Genomic DNA, 18,448 nt, shown 5'->3' with positions numbered 1-18,448 from the left:
AAGTGATAGCCTCTTTGGGTGAGACAGTGGTCTCGCAAGTTCCCTGTTGAGAAATAATTGCACAAACTCATCTACATGGTACCATTCTGGGCCCCCCTTTCCCAGGGAGCCCAGATCAAAATTTGTAACACCTTTCAAACCGAACCACTAGAGTAACTAGAATTTCTCTGCCAATGCAGGATATTTAGCCTATGAAATGAGTAACAGAAGACTGGTTGTCCTGCTACTCACTTGGATGGCTAATGCTACTACCCTCCGGGAGAGCATACACTGTTCTTTTGGATAGTCAGTAGTCTTGGGTATTTTATACCTACGGCGCTATGACTGTCAAAGTACAGATCGCTCTCAGTACAATCAACACCCCCATGGGGCATCATTTTAAGACTGACAAACTTTTTTAAAGTTCTGAATCTTATTCTTTTCATATTGCACAGACACACAGCAAAGAACATGAATGTAAGCCAGTCCATTCACTTTGGGCTACTTTTGAATCCAAACCAGTATACAGTGAAGCTAAAGCCCAGGGTGCAAGTGAAATTTATTGGTGAAGAATCAGTCCTACCTTAAACCTCTGACTGGCATGGAGTTTCACAAAGAAAGCCCAAATTTCTGAAAACTGCCATGATAAAGAGGTCTTTTCCTGATTTTAATGCCAAAATGCCCCAGGTACTTTATACCTGGATTTATGCACCTTTAATATATTGCTTTAAGTTTTTGGACATACACTCCTCAAAAGTGAAACTGCAATACCAAGAAAGAATGCACGTAGCAATTCATTAATTACAATTAATGCAAATTACAGGAGTGAGAGTAGTGAGGTGTTTATGCAAATGATAAAAGTTGTGCACGCTTTGGATGTGGTATGCATATGCGGCCTATATAAGATCAGCTACTTTCCCTTCTCGTAAACAGCATCTGAGGGTTTACGAAGCATTGGAGACTTTAGAAGAAAAGTGGAAAATGCCACTGAGACGTCGGCGAGCCCAATACCATCAGTTAACAACTGAGGAACGTGACCATGTTATCGAACTCCATGAACTTGGTTTGTCACTGTGCACAATAACCACTTGTGTTGGGCACAACATAAGTACCATCCAATGCTGTGTCACACGATGGATTCAGATCAGTGCACATGGACTTCGAAGAGGAAGTAGCACGCACAGGTGCACATCAGAGAGGAAAAACCAGCGCATTCGGCGTTTAACTATTGGAGACCCTTTCTCTAAGTCACGTGACATCTGAAGCTGGTTGCCTCCAAGAGCAGGTGGATCTGTGTCCACCCAAATTATACGGTACAGACTGCATGAAGTACACTTACAATCATGGGTACAAGCCACAGAGACCGTTAACTGCTGAGCAAAACACTAGATGCATGGTGTGGTCTCAGCGTCATAGTGTATGAACCATTGAATGGCATCAGGTTTTGTTCACGGATGAATCTCGTTTCTGTCTGTGGAGGAATGACAGCCATCAACAAATATGGGGGCAACCTGGAGAACGATATGAAACAGCCAATTTTGCCGAGCATCACAGAAGGCATAGTGTTTGATCACAAAATGCCACTGATATACATTAACGGCAGTTTGACAGCGGACCACTGTGTCATGCGAGTTGTGGAGCCTGTTGTTCTGCGTGGTTGCAGTGTGCACCCAACACGGTATTCCAGCAAGACAATGCCAAGCTGCATGTTGCACGGCATACTCATAACAGCCTGACCGTATTTGACATCTTATCCTGGCCGATAGCCTCTCCAGATCTGAATACCATCGAATACCTGTGCGATGTCATTGAGCATGATATTAACCGAGGACCAAGGCTGCAAACCCTGGATGATATGCTTACAGCAGTGGATGTGGCTTGGCAAAGGCTACCTCAGGCAACCATCAATGAAATCCTTGACAGCAGGCCTCGCCAGATTGCAGCCTGTATCGCTGTCCTAGGTGGGCATATTACATACTGAATAAATTGATTCATAATGATTCTACGTGTCTGTTTTTTTATTTATTTGCATATCTATCTCGCAGCTCTTGATCGAGCAATTTGCATGATGCTACGAGCATACTTTCTCCGTGTTGCAATTTCTTTTTTGAGGAATGTATTTCAAGATGCATGTATATATATATGTTCTTACAGACACAGAAATCAGAAAAAATATTTTAGACTGTATATGTATATATATATACGGCCTTGTCAGTCAGGGAGTTTTAAATGCTAGTCAATTACAATGCATAAATCTTAAATTTGAGAATTACTTTGTGCTGTTTTGATATTTTTGTTTTGCAGTATGCTTCACATAAGACCTTTTGAGTTTACAGAAACTTTTTTCATTTCATAATTTTTCATTTTGATACTGAAATATTTTATAAAAAGTTACCATTATTTTAATAATTCCAATGTAATTTCTATTTTAAATTAGGCTTTAATTTAAAATTTATGTGCTACATATTTCCATAAATAAATGCAACATTTATTGTTATTGATAAAAATAAAAAATATCATGGAGAGTAGTTAGAAGTTTAAAGCCTGCAGGAAATCTTATTGGTCATGCTTCCAAACACTAACCATGTCCTTGACTGCTTAGTTTTAGGGAAACATGGCAATAAATCCAGTTTTTATCTCTGGGCTAGTGAAGTGTGAGGGGTAAAATCAAACTAACACATAGATTTAAATATTATTCTGAAATGTAATCAGTTTTTCAAAGTTTAGGAATCAAAGTACATTTTCTATTTCGGGATTTCAGAGCTGAAAGCGTGTTGTGACTTACCTCACTTGTCTGACAGTAACAGCAGAACAAGCCCATGAAATTCATCTACAAAGGAATACAAGATTGCACTTGTCATTGGCAAGAACCTTGAGCACCATACAGGTGACAGTACGACTTTGCTCATTTTCTTCCCCAATTTAGATTGAGAGTATCCCGGGGAGGAGGGCGAGGATCGGCCATCCCTCATCCTGACACCAACCTCTTGAGTGACTTTTGGCTCTGTACACATTTAGAGTGCCACCATGCTGCACAGACACTATACAGTTACAAACATCCAAGCCTTCTCAGGGATTTGAACCTGGGTCTTTCGATATGGTAAACAGCATAACTAACCACTGTTATTTTGCGTTTGCCAGGAGGAGGTATTTATTATTTTGTGGCTAGTACTATTATTATGTTGCATATCAATGGTTTTGATGAAGCTTGGTTTCTGGATATTTTTGACAGGCATCAATTCCTAAAATATGACTGAGAATATGCATTGCTTAAGAAAATTTTACACTGAAATACATTATTTTGATTTCTTGAGTAGTTTGAATAATAATTTTAAAATAAAATATTTCAATGAAAATTAAGTTTCCATTCAATCGTATATTGGATGCGACTTTTTATTCCCTTCCCCTGTTTTGAAATTGCACTGGCAACTTAAAGATATTTCTAACACAAAATAGAAAAAGAATTAAAAGCTTTATGTTAAATTAAGGCTTTAAACTTAAAAATTTGAAGAACACTTCCCGGACAGCCATCATCCACACCATAGTTTGTGTGCACATCTGCATCAAAATCTGCATGACTACGGGTCATTAAGAAGTGGCAGGACAAGTGAGGTCAGGGCACAATCGACTCGCTCGGTCATTAGGCAAGAAAGTGTGTTGGATATGGTGGAGCGTAATTCAAAGACCAGGATACGTGCCACTGCCTCTCAATTAAGAATGTCTCGTGCCAATGTCCAGCATGTCTTGAATGTTTAGTCCTACCACCCCTTTTTCTTCAAAGGGATCAGTTACCGCTCCCTGATGACTATCCTGAATGTGTGTCTTCCGCACAGTGGTTTCTGGAAGAAAGTCCCCATGATGTTGATTACCCAGCTTATGTGTTCTTTACGGATGAGGCCACATTTGACAGAGATGGCGTATTAAATTATCACAATTGGCATTTGCGAGTTCAAAAAAACACCTACGGTGTGTGACAGAACTTCCAAGATAAAGTATGGGCGGGTTTACTCGGCGCCTGCATATTTGGGCTGTTTCTTTTACCATCCAGGTTGAATACCACGGCTAACGTGATCTTCCCGGCTTGCTTGACGATGTTCCAGAAAATGTGAGGCACAACACATCGTTCCAACATGACGGGGCGCCTGCTTATTTTGGACTGGATGTTCATAGCTATTTGGACAAATCACCCCGGCATCAATGGAGCTACTACTATCAAAGAAACTCCCAGTGTGTTTGAACATGTCTGGCAATCAATGGTCCGTCGGTGTCAGGCATGTTTGGCATCTGATGGTGCAAACTTCGAGCATCTGTTGTAACATTCAAGCTGTTGTACACCATTTGTATTCATGCCCAATAAATGTTTCAAACTCTTGTAACAGGGGTAAATGGTAGAAGATGGGAAAGAAAACTCTTGTTTCCTTTCCCATCTTCTACATTCACTACCACTTACCCTTGACAATGACGGGCATAGGATCCTATGTAAATCTTAATATTTATGATCAGTCCCACCTTCCCCCAGAAGATTGTCGCAACATTTACCGAACACCCTGTATAATTACTGAAATAATTAATTACAGTTGGCATATATCAAATAATGTCAACTGTCGATAAATAGAAGTTAATTGATTTGGACAAATAAATTATAATTATTATTATTTTGATTACGTTAACGAACTATCAGTTTTCACTCATTATCACTAAGTTCACGCATCTCACACTATTCTTAACATCATTTAAATTAGAATAAGCACTGCAATATTAGGTTGATATTGAAATTATTTAAAGAATGATTTGCATAAGGAATGAATGAATAAATTGGCCAAAAAAAATTTATATTTCTTCACCTTCATATAATTCACCGTACTTGCCAGATTGTTAGATGGGCCTCTCAATTTCAGTCATCCAACAGACAAAAAGGATTTAATTCTAAAAAAATAAAATGAATAAATATTAAATAGCTAGCAAAACTCATTATTTGAAAAAAATCAACTTCAATTTATTAATAACACTTGTATTCCTACGTAAATTAGTAATTTGAAAAATTCCCCCCTCCTTTTTTTTTTTTTTTTTTTTTGAATCACTAGAAAATGGGGAACAGCATTAAAACACTCACCGCATAATGCCAACATAACCTCCAGGTGCTTTCTCGGGATTTCTGAAGCTGAAAAGCTAGAGGCATTGAAAGAAGTCCTCATCGGATAAAGAAATGAAAAACCACCACTACTGCAGCACTAAAAGAGATGTTTCAAAACAGGTTACATCCTAATTTTGAATTCTTAATACAAAGCAGAAAACTTCATAAGACAGAAAATGAACTTCGAAAAATAACATATCATTTTATTGACAGCATTTGAAAACAAACCATAAGTGGTTCTTGAACTACTGAGAGAAAATCACGATGCATTCAAATAATGGGAAGATATGGAAAAAAGTATTTTTAATCTTATATACTTTATACATATTTTAACCAGATAATACACTGAAAGAGAAATAATTCATTGACATAATCCGATGCTGTAATGTAAAACACTAAAAGAAAAAAAAAAATGCTTTCTAGCTGTAGTCTTAGGTAAATTTTCTTAACAAATAGGGAATGTTCTCAAAGTGATTACTTTGTACAGATGACTACTTGTCAAATGATTTGCATATGTGTTAATTAATACGTTGGACTTCATTTGTTTTCCACCATACATGTGTGGCATTCTATTATGTTAATTAACCGGTTATTACGGTTTAAACTTTACTGTCTCTTCTTTCTGTTTCCACAGGAGAATGAAAATTAGCTTGCGTGTATTTAAACTGAGGTTTTAAGATTGTAAAAACAGAGCTTGTTCTGCCTCCCGAGGTCCCGTTAAGTTGCTGTTAACTCAGATAAGAATTGTAGACTTCGGTCTTCCATTATAATTGCCGGTATTTGAATATTTATGCTGGTTGGATTGCAAGAAAACTTTGTGTTAAATTGAACTGTTTAGCCTTTAACTACTTGCTTATTTTAAATTTGAACTTACTGTTATTCAAGTTAGCTCGCCATAAGTGTTGGCTGAGTTGTAAGCACCAAGTACGCCTTGTACATCTGCTTTGTTAGCATTGAATAATTTCTAAGCTTAATTCTGCAACTTCAATACCAAATACATTAAATCAATGATTCGAAAATGTGGGTGGTACCCCTCCGATCAATGGGCATTGTATGCTACTTTAGGCCCATAAGAGGCTGAATGAAACTCCAAGTGATACTGGGAGGCACTAATAATTGGTACACAGTTTAAAAGTGTTTATATGGCAGAATTCAAACAATCCTTCTGCTTAATTTTCCGGGAGCATATTATTTGCAACTGATACCTGTAACCCCAACATGATCCATTTGTTGCCTTGGTCTATCGTTTTGTTTTGTTAAAACATGCCTCCCTCCCCTTGCTTCCGGGAAGCAATGAGAATGCATCAGAGCCGGTGCTAGGCTTTTTGTTGCCTGGTGCAAGCTCTGCAAATTCTAAATTCTGGCGTCCGGTTTCTTCCAAAATTGTAAAAGGTTTGCCACCTGTAAATTCTACCGTCTGGTGCAACTTTACAAGTAGGACAGCTTTTGGCACCAGCCCTGGCCTGCTTTTATTACTAAACCATCTAGAGTGGCAAACTGTGGCCTGAAATCTTCTCATGATAACCAATTCCAAAGAAGATAAACATCGACTGGAAATAATAATGGCTGTCTTTGAGAGAATTCTGTATATATACCAAATTCTTATCTGTGCACACAAGATGGATACGGGTCTCAGCTGGGTGTATGGCATGTTTAACTGGGGTTTTGGGGCTCTTCCTCTGTGTAGTCTACTCAGAGCCGTCTCTTCACACACATACACGATGATCATTGAGTAAATTCAAGAACTAATTGTGACTTTGGAAGTGGAGAATGAACATCAACACTTTCTGGTTAGGTGCAGGGGTTTCATGAACTGGCCACCTCCTTGATCCTGCCTTCACAGATTATTTCTGAGCCATTTGGAGTGCAACGTCGACACCAAATTTTATTGAGTTATAAAATGATACTGTTTCTGGAAGCTTTTTTAGGTGATTACTGATGATATCAACAGTGGGATGAAGGAAGCTCAATAATAAGACATTTTACTGGTTTTTCCCTGATAAACTGTCAAAGTTATATCATTATGCTCCAGTAACAATGTATCACACAATGGCATTATCAATTTTTTCACAAATGCAGGTACTTCTTTCAGATTTTGTTTCATTGTTCCAGTTAAACTAGTGATCTTCAATTTTAACATTTGAGACAGATTTAGTGTAGTGAAAAAATTATCTCTAATGATATTTCTTCCTTTATTTTCGAAAGGTTCTATCAAATGCAGAACAACGTATTCAGACAAAGGTAGGTTTTAAGGACGTTTCTCATCTTTATCCAAATATGGAAAACCATTGAGCCTGTATTTACTTTTAACATCAGCGGCAAGCCAGAACTCGATACCAAATTTATTTGGTTTACTTGGCATATATTGCGTGAAATAACATCAGGCTTTAGACGAAAACAGCTGTTCATTGATATATATATATATATACATGCTCCTGATTTATAGCAAGTTATCGAATTTTCAATAAAATTCTTCCAAACTTCAGAACTGAAACAGAATTTATCTGTTTGAAGGTGTTAAGACCATGTAATTTTTTTGTCGAATTGCAGAAATTTCAAAAGTTCTCTGAATCTATCTCTCGCCATAGTATCATGGAAAAAAGATAGATTATTAAGCTCTATATTATTTGCACCGTATATACCTCGAGCATACACAATTGATATAAAAGCATCTAGTTCGTCAAACCTGTTGACCATTCATTTTTTCCCAGTTGCCAGTGAGCTTCTTCCTCTGCACAATTTTTGATATGATGAAGCATGGCCTCATCTATAAGTAGCCTCCATGAACTAATTGCATAGCCATTTTCAATATTTCGCTTTCCATAACTGGTTGGGCCACTCTTTTCTTTGAAAACATCATGTTCAGCAATTCTTCCATGCATACAACTTCCAGAGGTGATGATTTCCTAACACGTTCCATCATTTATAACAAAAGTTCCAGAGTTCACTTCATCTGAATTTGAATCTGATAACTTTTTACGTTTATTTACACATTGTTCTTTCTTCCCAGAAGTGTTTTTTCTGCTAGTACATTAAACAGGAAAATTAGATACGGTATCTTCATCCGAGGAAATATTTTCTTCATCTGGAGGCACATATTCGTCATTGCTGATTTTTTATCATTATCATTTTCGGATTCATTTTCCCATAATTGCCGCATATATTCGAGGGCCTCACTAACTGTTAATTTACGCATATTTCTTCCAGCCATTTTCACCTAAGATCAATTTTATCCCTGCGTGTAAACAAGGTGGCAAAAATGGAACAGACTGGTACACTCAAACTATCGGCAAGGCAATGTGAAAAACCAGTTGTGTAGTCATAAAAAACCAGATGTGCCCCATTAGACTACGGCTTTGGCTATAGTAGTAATGCATCACATTCCATTCAATAGTACAAAACAAAAAAACATCAGAGGGAAAACAATCCTTGAATATGCTTATTTCTACACATTGCTAAGGCTTTTGACAGAGTTTTGCTAGATGCTCTCACCTACAAATTACCTGCCCTGGGCTTCCCAGGCTACATCATCAACATTATTAATTCCTACATAACCGGTAGATACTTCAACATTCATGTTTCTGGCACAAACCCCATGCAATCCAGGCTGGTGTTCCACAAGGGTCCTTACTTGGACCCACACTTTTAATTATTTACGTGAATGACATACCAACCACACATGACACAACATTAGCTATGTATTCAGACGACACTGCGATGCTAGCACAAAGTGCATGCGTATATCCAGTCATTCAACGATTACAAAACTACATCCATACATTAGAGAATTGGCTTATAAAATGGAATATTCAAGTCAACGTGGATAAAACACTGGCCATTATGTTCACGAGAAAAAGCAAATTCAAGAAAAATCTCATTTTTTAAGGCACCCCTATTCCCTGGGCCAAGCAGGCCCCTTATCTTGCAGTGATCGTCAACAAAACTCTTACATGGGCCCCACACATTACATGTATAAGTATTTAACGTATCATATTTTCACAGATTGTTATTGGTATAAGAATAGGTAAAGTCAAGAAATTTGTTTTCAATTCCTTTAGTAACTTTTTAAGAAAATCGGAAACAAAATAGCTTTTGGGTCAAAAATTATCCAATCTGCGGTTCTAGTGTTAAATACAGTCAAAAGTCGTTAATTCGGACACCCATAATTCGGAATGATCTATAATCCGGACCTCAAAATTAAAAACTTTCTGCGCATGCGCCGCGTTGACACATGCGCATAGGCGTTTACGTGTGCGCGTAAGACCTTTTACGACTGCGCATATGAGTGTGAGCAAGTGCAGAATACGTTTTCGCGTGCGCGTTTTATGTATAATGGACGTATAAGCTAAATAATTATCTATTTCACTTAATGTTGATGATTGCGTTGTTCCTTAATTTTCGAATTGGATCCGGCTTATTATTTTTTGCAGACTGTAAGAGCAATTTTATAAAAGTAAGTTTAAACTTTCGATTATATCAAATAGAATTTCCGATATATATTTGTTAATATATAAGGATCTAAGGCGAAAGTATGTTTTGAAATCCGAAATCTGTTTATCAATTTCACGCTGCTCGGCGGGGGGATGAATTGGAAGTTGATCTGTCAGCACTATCCTTATCTTCAGGGCAGATGTTTTTATTTTATTAGGCTTATAATTCCTTATGAAATGTAGTATTTCATCTCGATGTGCTCCGTCTTTGATATGATTTAAAACAAGTTCCTCGTCATTATAATTCGCTTCCGATAGCGAAGAAAGTGACAGAGGTTATTGAAAACGAAAAAATTTCGATTGACAAATTAGTCAGTATTCTCGACACAGCAATTATAGGACTTGAACTGCGGAACTTTGTAACTGAACAAGAAATTATGTCTGTTTAATAGAATTAAAGAGAAAGTATTATCATATGAAACGAAGCAAAACTTAAACAACTTACATTGAAAGAAATGTTTAATAAAGTAAACAAATAAATATTAAGCTTTTTCTTTTTGCAAATTTTGATACCCTTTAGATCATAATTGTTCTTTATTTCATAAATTACGGTTTCATATTTTTAATTTTATAACTTCTGCATGCCATCTTACCAGATTTAAACTGATGATCTATAATCTGGAAAAATCGATAATTCGGCATCGCCGAAGTGCCGACGAGTCCGGATTAACGACTTTTGACTGTATATTATAATATAAAAGATGTGTGTAAATAAAAGTCATCAAGACTTAACTGAAGTAGTTATTTGAATCGAATATATAGATCGAAAGCTCTCCCAAATAGAACTATGGATTTTAGAAATGAAACACACCATAGTTTGTGTGCACATCTGCATGAAAATTTGCATGACTACTTTTAATTTTAGAATTTCTGCATGCCATCTTACGAGATTTAAACTGATGATCTATAATCCGGAATAATCGATAATCCGGAATCGCCGAAGTCCCGACGAGTCCGGATTAACGACTTTTGACAGTACATGTCTTTTCAAAAACATTTTTGGCTTTTCAAAAAGAGACCTATGTCAGATCACTTTTGAAATTGATAGAGTTTTCTTCAATCTCTGCACCCAACTAAGGCTCCTTTTAAGCTTAATTTTAAATAAGAGGTAATTCTTTGAATGATAAGTTGTTCAAGAAATCTGTATTGAAACTGATGAAGATATCACTTGCTTCATTCTTCATAAAAAAAGCGAGTTTGTTCTTGCAGAAAATCTGCTTTACTCGTTTTCCCACATATTACAATTAAGTTTCAGACTTTTTGGAAGAAAATGATTTTGCTTTAACAGCAGACTTGATAAAACCAAAAACATATGTAGTTTATTCGATACATTTGTTTAATAAGTTTTATAAACCAAGTTATCAGCTCCAAGGTGTTGACCTGAATCTAATAAAAACGAAAAATTTAATTTCTGTGATTCTGGAAAAGTTATACAGCAAATTTGAGATAGGATAACTTAAAATTTCTGAAAACCAGAAATGAAACAATTCTGAAAACCAGAAATTAAACTGGCTGCAGATAACTAATTAATCGCAGAGAACTGAAAATGTTGTTAACTAAAAGAGAGCCAAGTATTCAGAAATCAGGACGAACTCATTACACTTATCCTTCTCCTTACAGTTATTTTGTTACAGGTTTAGAATCCCAACTTTTTTAGTCTAAATATTACTGTGTATTTACTGTTAAATTCATAAACACTCAGATAACTCAGCCTTCATGATTCATTCATTTATTCATGATTCATTTATATTTCATGAAATGAAAAATGTTTCCAAAAACGAATTAATGAATTTCACTTCCTTTTCTGAGACTTCATCGAATGAATCTACAAATAAGCATTTCTACAGTTGCTAAAACAAAACTTATAAGTTTTCTTCGCTTCACACAAGAAATATCTCCTGCGTTTTGAAACATTATTTACCTCTTGTCTGTGAAAAAGAATTCAGACGAAAAAGAAATTTAAATCTTTATTTTGGGCTACATATATTTGTATAATATTCGTAATTTTGCTTAAATCGTTTCCTTCACTATTTTATAACATAATGCAAATGGACTATTCAACAGCCAAATCCATGTGTGATTCAGTTAGTCGTCTCATCTAAGACAATGATGCCTACGGTGAACAGCACAGACAGCTCGATATTAAGCACGCTAGGAAGTATCAAAGGTGCACACAATACAGGACACATCTTACGCGGGATTCACGCACCAGCGGCCGAGTGGTAGGTTCGCTGAACACTGGTAGTTCAGTCCGAGGTTCCAATACCGCGAACAGCTGGTTGCATGGGCGCTTTCGTGGGTTTTCCCAATGTGTAATGCGTATACGAGCCAGTTTCCCTTAAAACGTCCGCAACAAAGGCCTCCCCTACCCTTAGGCAAACAGCGCTCGAGGCTTAATCACATAAAACAAACTTACACGGGATACGTAGACACATTCTCCCCCCGCCCGCAATAATCAGCCTACGTCAGGACCGGTACGAGGCTTTTCTAAATTCCTTCATCCCTTTTTCTCTAAGTTCTGAATGTTTTGTCGTCCCTAAATTTTGCAGCCCACTTCAACTTCCTCGCCCCTGCCCTGCGTTTGCCACTAAATCGTCTAGGATTGCAAACCGTGGATAGAATCTTCTCTATGATAATCACTTCCAGAGAAATCAAATATCGATGTTGGTATAAAGTACAAAAATAGTTTGACGTATATTGCTTTTAATATAATTATTAACATCACACATAAATTCTCCTAGCTTTCGCATCCACCAGTGGCCGAGTGGTAAAGTCGCTAAACACTGGTATTTCGAATCGAGGTTCAAATCCCGCGAACGGAGCAGTTGCGTGGGCGTTTTCGTGGTTTTCCCCATGTGTAACGTGTCTACGAGCCAATTTCCATTAGAATGTCCTCCACAAAGGCATCCCTTCCCCTTAGCAGATGGCCCCCGAGGCTTTGTCGTAATCACATAAACTGAAACAATCCACTCCAATACTGTATTAAAAACAACAGGATTCAAACAAAGCGCATATACACTCGACTTCTGTTTGGCTGCGTATTTAACGTAAGGAAAAATAAGATTTTGCGAAAGCAATCTCGTGAAGCCATATTATAGAACGACTTCAATGCTGTGGAAGCATTACGTTAATTTCATCATAGAAATCTGTATTCAAACCAAATACGCACAATTTCTTTGGAGAGTTTGAATGCACGGACTGCAAAATTAAGACGAAAAATATCAGGTAAAAAATTTTTCATTTCTTTCCAGATATAGTGATATTCAGAGACTTAAAAACAACTTTCTTTAAAAAATATATCTTCTCTTATAACCTCTGGCTCACATATTCACTTTCCCCTTCGTTGATTAACATCATTCTCCTCTTCCTGATGGCATATGAGACGACACCAGCTATTTCACATAATTTTAATCATCTGTTGTTTTCCTTATATCGCCATCGCACACTTAAAAACCTAAAACTCTGTTTTGTTTGCTTTACATACGCTGTTGCAATGTCTCACGCTGCTTCTCGTGATGTAGAATTTTGAGCTCTCTTAAAATTCAAATGTTTGAATTGGAATTTTTTCAGATATACAAGGTGTCTCAAAATGTCGTTGCCAAACTTAACACGCTGGTATAACATACCATTGTAATGTTCTTAGCTAGAATTTACAGCCAAGCGTATGGAACCTTGAGAACTGATAAGCGATTAATCGCCTTAGCTCAAAGAACAGAAACTCAAGAAGGATTAATTACCCTTTATTGCTCAAAATAAAGTTCACAGATGACCCTTTCTCAGGACGTACATAAAAGCCCCCACTTGGGCTTGATCTCAAGAATACCAAGAAATAAAACTTAACTAAAAAGATATAGCCGAAGCTATCAAAATGCTACAAGAGTTGGTCGCTTAAACGCTAACTAAACGGCGAAGCTATCAAGGGTCTGAAATAAGGCCGAGCATAATAATAGCTTAGAGAGAGTGTAGACAAAAGGAAAACGTGCGCTGGTCAGAATCTCTGGCTCTCTAACGAAGTCAGTGGAACTTCGACTTTAACTACGGCTCTTCCTTCATTTGCATTTAACCGCGATTTTGAAAACACATTCTGGCAGGAAATTATTAAGCTGAAATTAAGAGCGACAGGAAAGTGGCTTTAACTAAAAATAACAAGTTAGTATAAACCTTACACCAAGACAAGCAAGATTTACATAGGTAGTTGCATACGAAAATGCGAACGGTGGCCGCGAGAGGATAATGTTCGCAAGCAGAAGAAAGAAAGGATATCGAAAGTGGTGTTAATATCACTTTTATTAAAAAACATGGTTAAATCACAGAAGTTGTTCAAAAGTCCTTCCAAGCGTAACACTGCGTGCATCACAACATAGACGCATGAATTCGCGGGTCCGTTCAAAATGAGCAGATGTGCCACGGACACGTTCCTCCACTTCCAAGATCATGCCGACGAAATCCATGTCTGATGTTGCGGTCGTCTCGTACACCATAGACTTCATGTATCCCCATAAGCACAAATCAATGGGATTCAGGTCGGGGGATCAGAGCGGTCATGCATTTTATCTGCCACTGCCAATCCCGCGATCACGGTATGCCCTATGGAGGTATTCTCGCACATTGCTCTTAAAATGGGCAGGCACTCCGTCATGCTGAAACAAGATTCGGCGTGTAGTTGCTGGGACGCATCTGGTTGCCATAAGATCCGGCAACACTCTTTCTAGAAATTGTCCATAAAGACCTGAGTTAGAAACCGATTCATTCTTCTCCTGCAACGTCCTCGCCTAAAATGATCACACTTCCCACTCTCCCATAAGCCTGCGAATACTGCCTGCTAGCGGTCGCCATTGGCATTTTCGAAGCCAAGTTCCTATGTAAACTCATCTGTTAGGGTATGGCAGACCGACATGTCAAGTTTGACAACGACCTTTTTAAACACCCCGTATTTGTCAGCGTGATATATATAGCCTTATATTCCCATACACCATAAGCACATGCCAGCCTACTGGAAAATTTGCAACGGATTTCATTTTTTGTGCACCAGTGGTTGTCATTAATAACCCGAATTGTTTTATGATCCTAGAACTCCATGCCTGCCATGCACCTGATGAGCTAACATGCACAATTCTATATGCGTATCTCTTAACCTTAACTTGGTTTCATAACATCCACCCTTTAAAGGAGCCATGCTAAAAACAAGTAGTATCCAATTAAACTCAAACTAGTCAAATTTAAGACAATATGGAAGATTAAACTCAAAAGCGCTCAGCAACTCTTATTTCTTTTTATAATTTATTGACATCTCGGGGGCTAGCTACTCCGAAGGTTTCGTTTTTTTCCTGGGTATAAATGTGAATACAAATCAATTATTGTTAGAATATCCTCCACAAAGGCATCTAGGCCCACGATTAGAGAACATTTGTATGTTATGCATTAAAAAAAAATAACTATAAACCAGCATCCGGTGAAATTCTTATGGCCGTATAGAGGAATTATCAATTTCTGCTTCATAATTTTCCTTGCCACTGATAGAAGAAAAATAATCAGTGATTGGTTAAAATAGTTTGCGTCCTGACTGAAGAAGAGGTCCATACGTCGCACAAAACCTAATTACAATACTTAAGTGCTACTTATGCTATGTAAAGACATAAACAGCAAAGAGAAAAAATAACACCATTTATATGGACGGTTATGGTTAAAATAATGCTGTCCCTTAATATTTAAAAAGGCAAACTGGCGCCCATGACATTCCTTTTCCTCCCCACAAAAGAATTAGCTTTTATTTTATTATTAATTAGCTACCCGATTTTCGATTTTTTAATGTGGATATACGGTACGGTACGATACGATATGATATGATACAATATCACATGACACACTTTCCTTTACTGGAAAACTGCAACAGTAATAAAAATCTTATACCCATTCTACTTCAGTACCAATTGGTCTTTGGATTTACCCATCAGTATGAATATATTTCTTGATTTCGGTGTGATTTTATTCGTGATGGGTATAATAATTTTTCTCCTGTATTGGATCTGCAGAATTTCTTACTTCATCATCATGGGGATGTAAGTCCTACTTTTACATACTCTATTAATATTTTAATAATAGACAGATCCGAGAAAATACATATTTCCATAGTAGTTCATAATCATGTAACTGTTTTTTACTTTATTGCGTCTGTTTCGGATATAATGAAGATTTCTATTGATAATAGCTTTATTCAATCTAAGCATAAAATTAACTAATTCATACTCTAAAATGGTTTTCGTTAAATTATAATAGCTTGAATGCAGTTTTTCTAATTTCATTTTAACAAAAAAAATGTTAAACATTTTTAGTTGGCGCATTTTGTGATTCTCATTCTGAATGACACATAATTTGTACTACAGAAAAGTTTTATTTTTCACCCAAATTTTTCTTTTGTAAAACAGATGCATGTTGTAAATTAAATAAAACCTTTAGACTAGTTAAAATATTAAAGTTCAGCGTTACATTACTTTTCATTACAATTCGAATATACACGTCAATTTCTCCAAAAGAAACGAGTTTCTTATTTAACATATTCTACGCTTGTTTTAAAAAAATGAAACGAAACTGATGGACTCTATAAAAGAGACAAACAGTAATAAGTTAAGCATAGTTAGCATTCAAGTTAATCTTACTAATTGAAAGTTTCTTCACCATTTTAATTAACTTAACAACTACATTAAATAATATTTTGGGTAATTCTAAAACGGTGACATTCCTTATGCAACAAAAGTAGAATTTGAGTTGCATCGCTTTAAACTAAGGGTCAGACTGCTTCATAAAATTTTAAATCATCAAATAAATTCAGACTGTTATAATATTGTATACCTTTTACCAATGATCTACAAGTTTGCAGAATAATTTAACTTCCTAGCTGAATAACCCAGAAATATTTATTTATTAGGATCCTTTAAGCAGGATAATTTTAGTAAGCATTAAAACAGAATTTTTATATTAAACTGTTTCTGTTTTCATAATTTTGTAATAATTTTGAACATTTCATAACCAGAGTAAAATTAAGAAACAAATATTCCTAAATACACACTGTTAGTTATAAGACTTTGAACAGCAGTTTTGAAAAATTAGGATTAATATCTTAAGAAAGAAAAACTATCTTACTCAATATTAGCCTTGGGCCAATTAGCTTCAGCATAAAAATGATTACTCATTTATGAGTATATATATAGCTAAAACAAACAAAAATCTTAAGCAAGCTTTACAACCAATTTTTAGCTTGCAATATGTGGTTTCTTTCTAAACAAAATCAAAATTAATGTTTTGTTCAAATTTTGAATAGACTCAAATGCCCTTAATTTAAGGCATTTGACTCTATTCAGAAATTTCTTAAATCTATTTAGGTGACTTATTTGCATTAAATATTGTAAAAATTTAACTTATCTTCTAAATGAAACACAGTAACAACATTCATGCTATGGAAAATGCAGCTTTAGAATACTTGTATTTCAGACTTATGGTTTCTGTTTTCTTTTTTAGCTTCTGCAATTTTTCCTACTTTTTTTTTTTTTTTTTTTTTAACCACCTCCCATTCTTTTTTATTTTTTATAGATTTATATATGCTTCCAATGCAAATTTTATAATATATTTTTAGAAAGAAAACTACTTGTGGATGGACGCCAAAATGTCTCAAAATCTTGCACGGTGAGTTCTAAAATCAGTGAACACTAGCAGCTGAAGCCAGATTCAGACCTCCATGAGTGGGCTACCAGGATTACAGTTTTTTTAGTTTTCCTTGCATATTATGTAAATACAAGACAGTTTCTTTTAAACCCCTTTGATGCAGGTACACTTTTCAAGCAGATAGCCCTCATGTGTTTTGCCATATTCTAAACAAACCAATAAAATTTTTAATCCAACAATCATACAAAACATTCATTTAATTAAAAACATATTTCATTTATGTATATAATTTAATGCATTTGCTATACGCCTGTATTGAATGACTAGCGCTGTTTTCTCAAATGCAAATTCTGTAACATTCTAAGAATGAAGTCTTCTTTTTGAAAAATTCCCCAATCATCAAAAGTTTCTTGACAGTGTGTATAACAACACTTGTTAACAGTTACTTGTTAACAACACTAGTTAGATAAAAGTCTAAATATTCTGCTCTTCAATCAGTATACAACCAGTGAAACTTCATCTTAAAATTTTAAACTAAATCATTTATTCAATTTTTGTCAGTACCAACACTAAATTACTTTCTTAAATATCCTAGTTTTCAAAGTTATCTTCGTAAGGACATGTGGTTGCAGTGACACATTAAGTTATATTCGAATGATGTATATCATAAAACACTATAAAGGAATGCCAGATCAATTATAAATATAATATGAAGAAACTATAAAGGAAGGCCAAATCAATGATCTTTGCAATCAAATGAAGTAGTACAAAATTATTTAATGAAAGATAATAGAGAGGCAACCTATGTTTAAGGTGGTTATGTTAAAGATGATGTTGATGGCTAAACCAAACTTATGTTGAATTCAAGACCAGTCAAAACACACAAAAATAAGGAGTAACCCATTAACCTGCAAAAAATACTATTAACAATCTGTATTTTCAAACACTTAAATTTCCACTAAATAAACTCAAGTTCATTTTGTTAGTAAATTAAATGAGTAAAACAAACAAACATTGATTTCATTTATATTACATTAGTATCTCAATAGCAATAAATGTGAAGCAGTAGATTCATGGCTGTACACCTACTTTACTTTTATTACTGAATAATTTACTTTTAATGAAAGATTTAACACTATTCTTATATTCCAGATTACATACAATTAAATAAATTACTCTTATGAAT

The 18,448-nt window shown here is 35.7% G+C and overlaps 2 long non-coding RNA genes across 10 annotated transcripts in view; one reads left to right on the top strand and one right to left on the bottom strand.

The window, feature by feature from the left end:
- LOC146992797 (uncharacterized) overlaps positions 1-18,448 on the bottom strand; it is a 170,910-nt gene that overhangs the window by 103,922 nt on the left and 48,540 nt on the right. For all 6 annotated transcript variants that reach the window (XR_015039085.1, XR_015039086.1, XR_015039084.1 and 3 more), the window contains exons 2-3: positions 5,093-5,210; positions 4,824-4,905 (exon numbers count right to left, since the gene is read on the bottom strand). This is a non-coding gene — a long non-coding RNA (uncharacterized LOC146992797). The remainder of the gene's footprint in view (positions 1-4,823; positions 4,906-5,092; positions 5,211-18,448) is intronic.
- The window catches only part of LOC146992798 (uncharacterized), a 39,667-nt gene that overhangs the window by 14,467 nt on the left and 6,752 nt on the right, over positions 1-18,448 (top strand). The window contains exons 1-2 of one of the 4 annotated variants that reach the window (XR_015039082.1): positions 15,401-15,662; positions 17,234-17,283. The exons of 1 other annotated variant lie outside the window; for it this stretch is intronic. This is a non-coding gene — a long non-coding RNA (uncharacterized LOC146992798). Of the gene's footprint in view, positions 1-15,400; positions 15,663-17,233; positions 17,284-18,448 lie in introns of those variants that run through there. 2 more of the 4 variants (XR_015039081.1, XR_015039083.1) reach the window with 2 other exon arrangements.

This window comes from Stegodyphus dumicola, chromosome X2 (genome assembly GCF_044657685.1).
Source record: "Stegodyphus dumicola isolate Sdum_Otavi_A_Nest chromosome X2, ASM4465768v1".
In the NCBI taxonomy this organism is placed as follows: Eukaryota; Metazoa; Arthropoda; class Arachnida; order Araneae; family Eresidae; genus Stegodyphus; species Stegodyphus dumicola.
The sequence above is the reverse complement of the archived record's forward strand: the minus strand, read 5'-3'. Positions and strand labels throughout refer to the sequence as shown.